Source organism: Cervus canadensis, chromosome 18, assembly GCF_019320065.1.
Source record: "Cervus canadensis isolate Bull #8, Minnesota chromosome 18, ASM1932006v1, whole genome shotgun sequence".
Classification (NCBI taxonomy): domain Eukaryota; kingdom Metazoa; phylum Chordata; class Mammalia; order Artiodactyla; family Cervidae; genus Cervus; species Cervus canadensis.
This window is the reverse complement of record NC_057403.1, coordinates 17,294,993-17,306,918: the sequence shown is the minus strand read 5'-3', so window position 1 is coordinate 17,306,918 and position 11,926 is coordinate 17,294,993. Positions and strand designations below refer to the sequence as shown.

At 42.9% G+C, this 11,926-nt stretch overlaps 1 protein-coding gene across 5 annotated transcripts in view; it reads left to right on the top strand.

Moving 5' to 3' along the window:
- The first annotated feature begins 67 nt into the window (after window positions 1-67).
- Window positions 68-11,926, top strand: part of CEACAM20 (CEA cell adhesion molecule 20) — a 92,878-nt gene continuing 81,019 nt past the window's right edge. For all 5 annotated transcript variants that reach the window (XM_043436146.1, XM_043436149.1, XM_043436147.1 and 2 more), the window contains exon 1: window positions 68-142. The gene's annotated coding sequence lies outside the window, so the exon portion shown is untranslated. The remainder of the gene's footprint in view (window positions 143-11,926) is intronic.

Genomic DNA, 11,926 nt, shown 5'->3' with positions numbered 1-11,926 from the left:
AGGCTCTGGAGTTGAGCTTGCCTCTCTCTCCGGCTCCTCCTCCCATCCCCTCCGGACCGGGAGAACGGTGAAGACGAAGAACTAGGACAGGACTGTCCCTGAAACCCCACATCAGAGGCGACGATGGGCCAAAGGTCATCAGGTAGGTGGGGAGCTGGGCCTCGTGCTGGCCTCCTGACTTTGCTCCAGACCTCCAGACTATTAACTCTGAGCCTCTGTAAAATGAGGGTGTTGATAACAGTGCCTTCCCCAGGGTCAGAGGGGCCCATGCACACATAAATCAGGTGCTCAACAGAGTGTCTGGCATGTCATAGGTACTCAAAAAATGGCTGTGGCTATTACAATAATGCTAATTACAATGATTATTATTGGTATCTTGGATGTTCTCGAGTCATGATCAGGAGCCCTTTCTCACGGCTGTGCTCATATTATATATCCTAAATTTTGGATTCTAGAAGGAGAAGCTACCAAAACTTCTTTCTCTCATCCTTTTGGCCCTCCAGTTCTAGTCTTTCCTTCTCAAGTTAATAATAATACTGCCCAAATAATAACTTGGATTACTGAACAACTGTTGGGTGCCAGTTATCGCCGTTTACAATTGTTTTCTGGTTGGCTCCTCATAGTACCTTGAGGGGTTGGTATGAACATCCTCATTTCCCAGCAGTGCACAGAGGCTAAGAAGTTCACCCAATGCCACACAGCTATTCATAATGGCTTTTGTCAGTTCTTGGAGTGAGCCACCTCAGGGCCTTAGCACTGCTACTCCTTCTTGGAGGCTTTCACAAATCATCTCATGACTGGCTGAGATGAGAATAATAATCATCTCATTATTCTAATCTCAAGTTAAATATCAATTCAAATAGTAATTCCCCACAAAGGTCTTCCCTAACACCTACTGTAAGTCAGCCCCCTCCTGCTTCTTGCTAGCAAGATACACTGCTTTATTTTCTTTATAATATTTAGTATTATACAATCTGAAATCATTTCTTTTTTTGTCCATTTGTTTATTACTTGTCTCTTATCCCCCACATCTACCTCCCTGGCTAGAATGTCAGATCCAGGAGGAGCCCTTCAGTCGTGTTTGGCTCATGACTATGTCCCAGGGTCTAGAACAGTACTAATACCTGGCGCATCATGGATGCCCAATAAATTTCCTTTAGTGACTGCATGAAAGAATGAATGTTGGAAATAATGAAATAATGGGAGTGTTGGAATTTGAACTCATATCTGACTCAGAAGTTCCTATTTTTCTCTCCCAGAGATGTCTAGGTTCTACCCCACCCTGGGACAAAGTCTTCCCCTTGAATCTCTAAAAGTAGTCATCATCAAGTGACAGGGTTATGACTTTACTGGTAATAACCATACTGCCTTTTTTATGATTTTTCTGAAGGCCTCTGCTAGGGCAATTAGCCAGGCCAGGGGACCAGGGATGGGTAATAAACAAATATTTGAAGTATGGTTAATAACCATCTATGGACGAGAACTCTGTGGTTTCTGCTCCACTGGTATTCACGTTCTTTTATCCACGTGACAACAAGTGGAGCTTCTTTTGAGAAACCAACTTCCTCTTGGTTCCAGGGAGCCGAGGAGCCCAGATCTGACCAATCAGAGCACTTTATACGCTTCAACCACAGTGACTGAGTGAGGGCTGGACTTGTGACCCAAGCTTAACCGATCAGAGAGTTTTAGCCCCAAGCCTCAATAATTTCTTGAGACTTGGGCACATACCCAAAGCAGGCCAAGGAGGAGCAAAATGAGGACTTTTACTGGAATTCTGGGAAATATAGCACTGCTTTCTCCTGGGCTTGCTAAGCAGAAGGGATCTAAATGTGGAGCTGCTTGGGGCCCTCTTTCTACCTTGAGTGGAGAGGCTGTAAAGGAATGAGGCCAACACACAGGAAAGCATAGGCAGAATGAATAGAAATTTCAGGGGCTATCATTTAAACACCTAGATCTAGCTATGCCTGAATTTGGTACTAATGTTGACTTCACATTTTGTATTGCGTGAGTCTATATATTTCCATTGATCTTCCCAGACCAATTTGATTTGGGATTCAGCTACTTGTCTCTAAAAGAAATTTGATTGAAAGAAAAAGTGAAAAATAGAGTTTTGAGACCATATGATTTGGGATCTAGCAGAGACTGAGGATGGTAGGGGAAGCGCCCTGTGAAGGAGATGGTTAAACTGACCCTGGGGGAGGAGGAGGATTTAGCAGGTCAGTGTTTCACAAACTTCAGCCTTTCTCTTACCACATCATAATACCTTCCACATGCACACCCACATACATTTTAACTTATTTACTTAATAGTTTTCCTTAAAACAACTCAACTAAAATAAGCTCAGCTCAGTTTTTAAACACTAACATTCACAAAATTATATACTAATATGCAACTTATATTAATGCAGGTGAAAATTAAAACATAATGATGAATATAAAACATATTTTTCCACATAACTGTTGTAAATTTTTTGGTGTGTCACCAAAAGAATACGAGCCCCAGTCTGTTGCTTCGTAATGTGAAGACACAACATTTCTGAACTGTACCTCGAAAATAAAATTAACTCTACCTTAAAATTTTGTATCATGAGGTGTTTTTTGCAACCACAATTTAAAAAAAAATTTTTTAACCAGAAGAGAGCCAGGAGCAATCATGTACATAACTTGTCTTTACAGTTTAAAATAAATCCTTGCTTATAATCCCAATAAATAGCAAGAATTACATATGTAGAAATCATAACAAACCATCATCAAATCCGTAGTTAACTTGGGGAAGGGACTGAATACTCAAATAGGAAGAAAGAATGCAAATGGGAGATGTAATATCTAATAAGTTACTTCTCTTTAATTAGAGTCAGATAGCTTAGTCTATCATCACTAGAGATGTCATGTGAATATTATGTAGCTTCTCATATGATGTGATAAGAAGAGCACTTCATCTCTATGGTATTTCTCCCCTCCCTTCAAACCTATAATCCCAGTCTGAGAAAAACTTAGACCAACCCAGACTGAGAGACGTTCTACAAAATATCTGACCAGTATTCCTTAAAACCTTCACAACCATGAAAAACAAGGTAAGACCAAAACTGCCACAAAGGAAACCCAGGAGACATGGAAACAACATGTGATATGGTCATCTGGATTGCATCCTGAAACAGAAGAACTTTAATGGAAAAATTGGTGAAATTAGAATACAGTCTAGAGTTTAATGGAAAAGAACAAACAAACAAACATGAGTCGTACTTGGAGGACATAATCCTGACATAGCAATTGCTAACATTTACAGAGAACTCAACTCCGAATGGCACACCGCTGTAAACACTTTACATCTATTAGCTCATTTATCTTTTCAGCAGCCCTCTGAGGCAGGTGCTGCCATTCCCCTGTTACAGAGGAGGAATCAAAGGCACAGAGAGGGTAAGGGACTTACCTAAGGTTACACAGCTGGTGGATGGCTGGGCAGGCCCAGGGGCCAGTCTCCAGTCTGTGATCTGAAACATTATATACAACAATCTTTTAATGTCATTTGGGAAACAGACACAACATGGTAAATCAACTATACTCCAATAAATTTTTTTTAAAAAAGTCATTTGGGCCTTCTAACATCCCTAAGTGGTAGATATTATTGTTTTCCTATTTTCATATGAGGAAACAGAGATACATGGTTGAGGTTAAATAAATTGTTCAAGGTCACACACATGTAAGTCACAGTCACCCCAAACCCGCCTCACTTCCTTCCTCCTGTCCTCAGACAATGCATTCCCTGAGGCACAGGTCAGATCCTGTCCCCTTGGCTCCTTGAATACTTGTAGCATCATTTATTTCTTCGTGTGTGTGTGTGTGTGTGTGTGAGAGAGAGAGAGAGAGAGAGAGAGAGAGAGATGGTGCATCGGAGGAGAGTAGTAAAGCATCATTTAAAAATATTTATTTTTCATTGCATTGTGTATTTGTTGCTGCACTCGGGCTTTCTCTGGTTCCGGTGAGTGGGCTTCTCGTTGCAGTTGTTTCTCTTTTTTGCAGAGCACAGGCTGTATAGTGTGCATGGGCTTCAGTAGTTGTGGCACACCGACTTAGTTGCTCCCTGGCATGTGGGGTTTTCCCAGTCCAGGGATTGAACACCTGTCCCCTGCATTGGCAGGCAGACTCCTAACCACTGGACCAGCAGGGAAGTCTAAAGCATTGTTCTATTAATAGCAAGTTATTTATAAATAGCCAGTGTGGGGCAGTTCTGGACAGAACTGTGAAATGCAACTTGAAGGCCAAAAGAACTCCCTGTCCCACCAGGGGCTAAGTGGATGCTGCTGCTGCTGAGTCATGTCAGTCGTGGCCGACTCTGTGCGACCCCAGAGATGGCAGCCCACCAGGCTCCCGTCCCTGGGATTCTCCAGGCAAGAATACTGGAGTGGGTTGCCATTTCCTTCTCCAGTGCATGAAAGTGAAAAGTGAAATTGGGGCAAACCTTATCCCATGTTTCACATTTCCATGGCAGGATGTCCTGCCATTCATCCACAGGCCCTTCCAGGGGGTTTGGAAATATCTGCCTACATTTTGCTTGTCACATGCCTGAGGATGAAATAGCACTGACATTTATTGCTGTAAAGATCCAGCAATAATAGATGGGACTGTCCCACACACCAGAGATTTGTCTCACCTAAAAAGCCAATAGCAGAACTTTCCTGGTGGTTCAGTAGTTAAGCCTTGGTCCTTCCAATGCAGGAGGCAAGGGTTTAATCTTTGGTTGGGGAATTAAGATCCGACATGCTGTGCAGCCAACAAATAGAAATAAATAAATACTTAAAAAAAAGAACAGGCCAACAGCACACCAGTTAGAAAGGTGGGATTGGAGTAAGGCTCGTGTGACTCTGGTTTTTGTCCTATTTTGTGTTCTCTTGTTTTGGATCCGCACATTTTGGTCTGTTGCCTCCTGTCATGTGATTATAGGGCCTGTGGGAGGTAGGTTTATAAGGAAGAGAAACTAGTGGTGCCCCCATCCCTGATCTATTAGCCTCTTCTTTAATAGTTAAAGAAATTTTAGTGGGGCCCTTAATTGTTTGGAATAAGGACTACATTTCCCAGCTTCTCTTACAGCAAGTGTGGTCATGTGACCTGATTCTGGTCAATGAGACATGAGCAGAGGTGGAGTTTTTCGGTCATGGTCATGTATGGATGTGAGAGCTGGACCATAAAGAAAGCTGAGCGTCGAAGAATTGATGCTTTTGAACTGTGGTGTTGAAGAAGACTCTTGAGAGTCCCTTGGACTGCAAGGAGATCCAACCAGTCCATCCTAAAGGAGATCAGTCCTGGGTGTTCATTGGAAGGACTGATGCTGAAGCTGAAACTCCAATACTTTGGCCACCTGATGGAAAGAGCTGATTCATTTGAAAAGACCCTGATGCTGGGAAAGATTGAGGGCAGGAGGAGAAGGGGACGACAGAGGATGAGATGGTTGGATGGCATCACCGACTCAATGGACATGGGTTTGGGTGGACTCTGGGAGATGGTGATGGACAGGGAGGCCTGGCGTGCTGCGGTTCACGGGGTCGCAAAGAGTTGGACACAACTGAGTGACTGAACTGAACTTAAAGGAAGAGGGCCTCCCTTTCTCGTTTTCTCTTTCTTCAGGCTAGGGGACATCGTGAGCTGGCATCCTGGGCCAAGGGGACAAGGGTCATAGTATCAAAGAACCCTTGGCACCTTCACAGAGCAGAGCTGCACACCAGTTTGGACTGCGGCAGGAGAGAGAAATGACATTTCTGTGTAATGCAAGCTATCGTTATTTTGAATATGTCATACGCAGCCAAATTTTAAGCTGTTCAGTTTGGGGCAGCAGAAAGGAGGGGAAGGTGATGGTAAACCCATTGGGCCACAGGACTCGGCCATGTTCCCTGCTATTGCTTATAGTTCAGGTAATAAAACCATCATGTTATCCTCCCTCTTACTCACCCCTGCATCTCTTTCTCTGTCTCAATTATTACTACCTGCAGACCAGGACAAGGGGTGATATTCACTGAGATCTTCAATATCCACTCAGTTACTGGTAGAAAAATGGGTGTAAAGAAACCAGAGGTTATCTGGACTTTCTTCTGGAAAGCAGGCCTTACTTAGGCAGGGGAAAGATCAGCCGTGGAGTTCCCCCTGGATGTAGGAAGCTGAAGAGAAAATGTCCCAGGGGTTTTAGATTGTTGCGTTTCTTTGCTCACCATCTGAGACTTTCCCCTTCTAGAATACCTTCCAGTACCACAGAGGGTGGGAAGCTATATTTCCTTACTTCCCTTGAAGCCAGACTTCTACCAATCTGACATACTTGCATGAGACTTGGAAAATGAAAGTGAAATGGAAGCTTTGCTCATGATGCTTCTGCTATGGATTTTTGTAAAGCCAGTCATGGACAGACTGGTGTTTATTCTCAGGCACCACCAGTGACTGGCTTTGTGTGTTTTGGGAGACTCTTTGTGAATTCAGCAAGTATGAATTCAACAAGTAAGGCCAGTACAGACCTACTAGTTTCATTGTGCTTCGCAGAGATTATGTTTTATACAAACTGAAGGTTTGTGGCAACCATGTGTTGAGCAAAGTGATTGGTGCCATTTTCCCAACAACATTTATTCACTTCATGTCTCTGTGTCAGATTTTGGTAATTCTCACAATTTCTCAAACTTTCTCATTATTACACTATTTGTTATAGTGGCCTTGATCGGTGATCTTTGATGATGTTACTGCAACTGGCTGAAGGCTCAGATGATGGTTAGTGTTTTTTAGCAATAAAGTATTTTTAAATTAAGATATGTGCATTTTTTTTAGACATAATGCTATTGCACCCTTAATAGACTCCAGTCTATTGTTTAGACTCCAGTCTAACTTTTATCTGAGCTGGGAAACCAAGAAATTCCTGTGACTTGCTTTATTGTGATATTCACTTTATTGTAATGGCCTGAAACTAAACCTGTAATATCGGTAGGTGTGGATCTGTCCCTTTCAGCCAATTTAAATTAATCTAGGGCTTCCTTGGTAGTCTAGTGGTTAAGAACCTGCCTGCCAATTCAGGGGATATGGGTTCAATCCTTGGTCTGGGAAGATCCAATATGCCAAGGGGTAACTAACTGCTTGCCCCACAACTACTGAGCTTGTGCTCTAGAGTCCATGCTCTGCAACAAGAGAAACCAACACAATGAGAAGCCCGTGCATTGCAACTAGAGAGGAGCTCCTGCTTGCTGCAACTAGAGAAAGTCTGCATGCAGCAATGAAGACCCAGCATAGCCAAAAATAAATAAATAAATTTATTTAAAAAATCAATCCACTCTTAAGTCAAATCATATACATAGGAATGTCATACCACCAGATCTTCTACCTTCCCAACATATACGCTGCTAGCACCTTGATCCTGGACTGCTGGAAGTATGAGAAAATTTTTTCTGTTGTTTAAGCCATCTCATTATTGTTGTTCAGTCATTAAGTCATGTCCAACTCTGTGACCCCATGGACTGCAGCACATCAGGCTTCCCTGTCCTTCACTATCTCCTGGAGTTTACTTAAATTCATGTCCTGGAGTTTACTTAAATTCATGTCCATTGAGTCGGTGATGCTATCTAACCATCTCATCCTCTGCCACCCCCTTCTTGTTTTGCCTTCAGTCTTTCTCAGCACCAGGGTCTTTTCCAGTGAGTTGGCTCTTCGAATTAGGTGGCCAAAGTGTTGGAGCTTCAGCTTCAGTATCAGTCCTTTCAATGAATATTCAGGGTTGATTTCCTCTAGGGGGCTTCCCGGGTAGCTCAGTTGGTAAAGAATCCGCCTGCAATGCAGGAGGATTGGGAAGGTCCACTGGGTTGGGAAGGTCCACTGGAGAAGGGATAGGCTACCCGCTCCAGTATTCTTGGGCTTCCCTTGTGGCTCAGCTGGTAATGTGGGAGATCTGGGTTCAATCCCTGGGTTGGGAAGATCCCCTATCCCCTTCCCAAAAGAAGGGGAAGGGAAAGCCTACTCCAGAATTCTGGCCTGGTGAATTCCATGGACTGTATAGTCCATGGGGTCGCAAAGAGTTGGACACAACTGAGTGACTTTCACTTCCAGAGCTTTTCTTTCAGGATTGACTGATTTGATTTAAGCCACCTAGCCTGTAGTATTTTATTAAGGCAGCCCTAGCAAAGTAATTCAGCAGGTTAATGGGGGCTTTCAAATGAAGCAACATCAACTTTTGAAGTCTGGGTTTCTTATAAGACTCCTTTATTCAAAATACATGTACAAAGAGGATTTCACGAGCCAACGTCTCTGCTTTTCAGAAGCTGTAGAAGAGACATTGTTGCTGAGATTTCTGTTACCAGTTAAAACAGCCTAGAGTTTCAAGGCAAAGTCTTGCAATCATACTTTTTTTTTTTTTAGTGTTAAGAAAACAAAGAAGCAGTCTCAATATGGTCAAAACTTACAATGTAAAGGTAAATGGGATTAATATGATTATTAACAAAGAGAACATGAGTCATGCAACAGTTTGCATCTATTAAAATGAAGAAGTTGGAGAGAAAAGTGAAAATTGTAGTTTGAGCTCTATCAGGATGGCTGTGAACCCGAGTCAGTCTTTTGGACTCAGGTTCTGTCACTTTTTATTTTTAATGTTTTGACTAGGAAGGCGATACTCTGTCTCTTTTTAAAATTTGTTTGGCTGCACCAGGTCTTAGTTGCAGCAAACAGGATCTACAATCTTCATTGAGGCATGCTGGATCTTTAGTTTTGGCATGTGGGATCTAGTTCTCTGACCAGGGATCAAACCTGAGCCCCTTGCATTGGGAACGCAGAGTCTAGCCACTGGACACCAGGGAAGTCCCATAAATAACCTGTCACTTTTAAGCTGTATACCATTTGGAAGTTAATGGTGACATTCCGCTATCCCAAATATTGGGGGGGGGGGGATCTACCTCGCACAATTGCCTCACTTCTCAGAGAGTTGCATTTGAAAAACTGTTTTCTTGCAAAGTTAAGAAGTCCACAGTGGTGACAAGTCCAGTCTTTAAGTCTTATGTGGGTTGGTGGGGCTCCTCCCCTTAATGTTCAGCTCACATTTTAAAACCCTTAATAGACCTGCCTTCTTGCTGCCTGTGTCTCTGCGCCTCACCTCATATCATGCTTAATTGAGTGGGGACTATGATCAGGTGAGAAAATCAGCCTCCAAAATATCAGTTTGGTTGCATTTGGTTGCAAAAAAAAATGGATAACCCAACTCAAAATGATTAAAAAATCTGACATGTATTATCCTATGTAGCAGGAATTCCAAGGATACGGCAGTTCTGGGTTGGTTAACCCAGCGGCTCGGTGGTAACACCAAAGACCCAAGTTCTGCATCTCCCTTCACTGCCCTCAGCAGGTTGAACTCTGAAACCAAATCCTTTCACAGTCCGGGATAGTCACTACGTGGGCCAACAACTTCCAAAGGCAGAAAAAACGAGCCTGGTAACTAGCTCTCTTTAAGACAGAATAAAATCTTTCCCATCCGCCACCCCCCCCCCGCCCCCGCAGAAGACGTCATCTCACTTGGTATTGGTCAGAATCAGGTCACGTGTCTATTGCTGGTGATAGACGCATCATGATTGGCTCAGCCATTAACCAATCAGGACTCTTTTTATTTTGGCAGGTTCCTGTGCTTAATTCCCCACAGAGGGCAGGGGACACGGTGGCCATTTTACAGCTGGGGGGCACTTCAAGCGAGGGAGACAGGGAGGAATGGATGCTACTGGGAGGTACCCTACCAGCCTCTGCTCGTCTCCCACACCTGCTACATTTGAGGCACGTAGCCACCTCACCAAGCCCCATTTACAGCCTTCCCTTCCGCCAGTTCCAGTCTCAGGCTCTTCCCTCTGCATTCCCTCACACTTCAAAGCAGCCCTTAGGAGAAATCCGCCTGGTGGAGACCTGGGGCCTTCAGTCAACAGCCAAGGGAATGAACCATCTAGAAAGATCTTTTCACCTTTAGTTGACTGCTACTTTTTCTCATCTTGACCGATATGTCTCTCATCTCATGAGAGACACTCTTAGCCAGAACTACCCAGGTAAGCCGCTCCTAAATTCCTGACCCACAGAAGCTGTGCTTAAAAAGTTTTTCTTTCTTTCTTTTTTTTTTTTTAAGCCATGAGTTTTTGGAGTAATTTGCTACACAGCAGTAGGTACGCTCCTTCACGGAAACCACGTGGATTCATCTGATTCAGTGAGATAATAGATAAGCACATGTGCTTGGCACATGGTACGGTCTGTTTAAATGCTACCTATTACTATTTAAGTATTTCCTAAGGCTTATCAAACTCCCCCTGCCCCCTCAACGATTTAAAATCAGTCTCTTTTACATGTAGACTTAAGCTGAACTGAGCCGTGTACCAATCCTTGGGAAGTGGGTGGCATTGCAGTCTCAAGTAGCACTGAACAATGGAAATATATTGCATGCCACAGATACATTTTTAAAAATTTCTAGGAGTTACCTTTAAAAGCAGAAAGACAAAGACTTCCCTGGTAGTCCAGTGGTTACAACTCCACCTACCACTGCAGGGGGTATGGTTTTTGATCCCTGGCCCAGGGAAATAAGGTCCTACATGCTGCAGGGTGTGGCAGGCTAAGGCCTGTGGGCAAAAATTGTAAATAATAACAAAAAGCAGACAGGATAATTATTTTCATCTGTTTGCTACTGTGTACATAAAATTGGTTTCAGGTGGTCATCATTCTGGTGGATTTGGATTTGTTAGTAATTGTAACTGAAGCTAGATGTAGTTAAGATATATCGCTTTAAGAATCATTGAAAATTATAACTTGAAACTTGGGTATTATGAATTATTAGTGAAAGAAAAACTAGATGAGAATGTAGTATTCTTATACATTTAGAGAGACTCGGATTTGGTATTTCTTACACAAAATCGGTTGTCATGACACCTTTTTTAATTTTTAAAAATTGTTATTATTTTTGTTATTTCTTTTTCTTTTTTTTTAGCTTCTGGCTGTGCAGCGAGGCATGTGGGATCTTAGTTCCCCAACCAGAGATCTAACCCATGCCCCTGAATTGGAAGCTCAGAGCCTTAACCACTGGACCACCAGGGAGGTCCCTTTTCAAAAAATTTTTTTTTTAATTTTTTGACACAGTTTTAATAGAAGTGAATGGGTACCATACTCAAAGAGATTACTATCATGTGAATCTGTGCCAGAAAACAATAACAGCAACTAAGTTGGATGTTTCTTCCTTAAATTATTTTCAGTTGTCCAGATGAAAACTGTGACATTCTTAGCGTGGTATTTGATCTTCTTCATGTTCTAATCTCTACCAGCATTTCCATTCTGAATCTCACTTCCTCCATATAGTCTCCACCAGAATATCTTGAGGTGTATACTCTATATGTGGCTACAGCTGAAATAGCCCTATTATTTGAGAGTGGATAAAATCCAACTGGGCTTCCCTGGAGGCTCAGTAGTAAAGAATCCACTTGCCAATGCAGAAAACATGGGTTGGATCTCTGGATCAGAAAGATCCCCTGGAGAAGGAAATGGCAATCCTTGCCAGTATTCTTGCCTGGGAAATCCTATGGACAGTGGGGCCCAGCGGGCTACAGACCATGGGTTCACAAAGAGTCAAACGTGACTTAGAGACTAAACAACAACAAAATCCAGCTCTTCTTCAAGGGCCACCTGAACTTCCTCCATGGTCCCTTTGGTAACCATTTACCATTCTGCTCCCAAAGCACTGGACCCGTACCTCCTTCATAGTTCCCATCACATTTATTTGAGGGAACACCACAGCTACACTCTGTGCTACCTGAACATAAGGATGCTGCTATGTCTGTGTACCCCCAGGGCCCCCAGGCAATGGAGGCAATATTGAACATATGCTTAATTGATTGGTACAGGAGGTATATTACATGCCAGAGAGGTACTTTGCATTCCTGTGTATATATCAGAGTCATTAG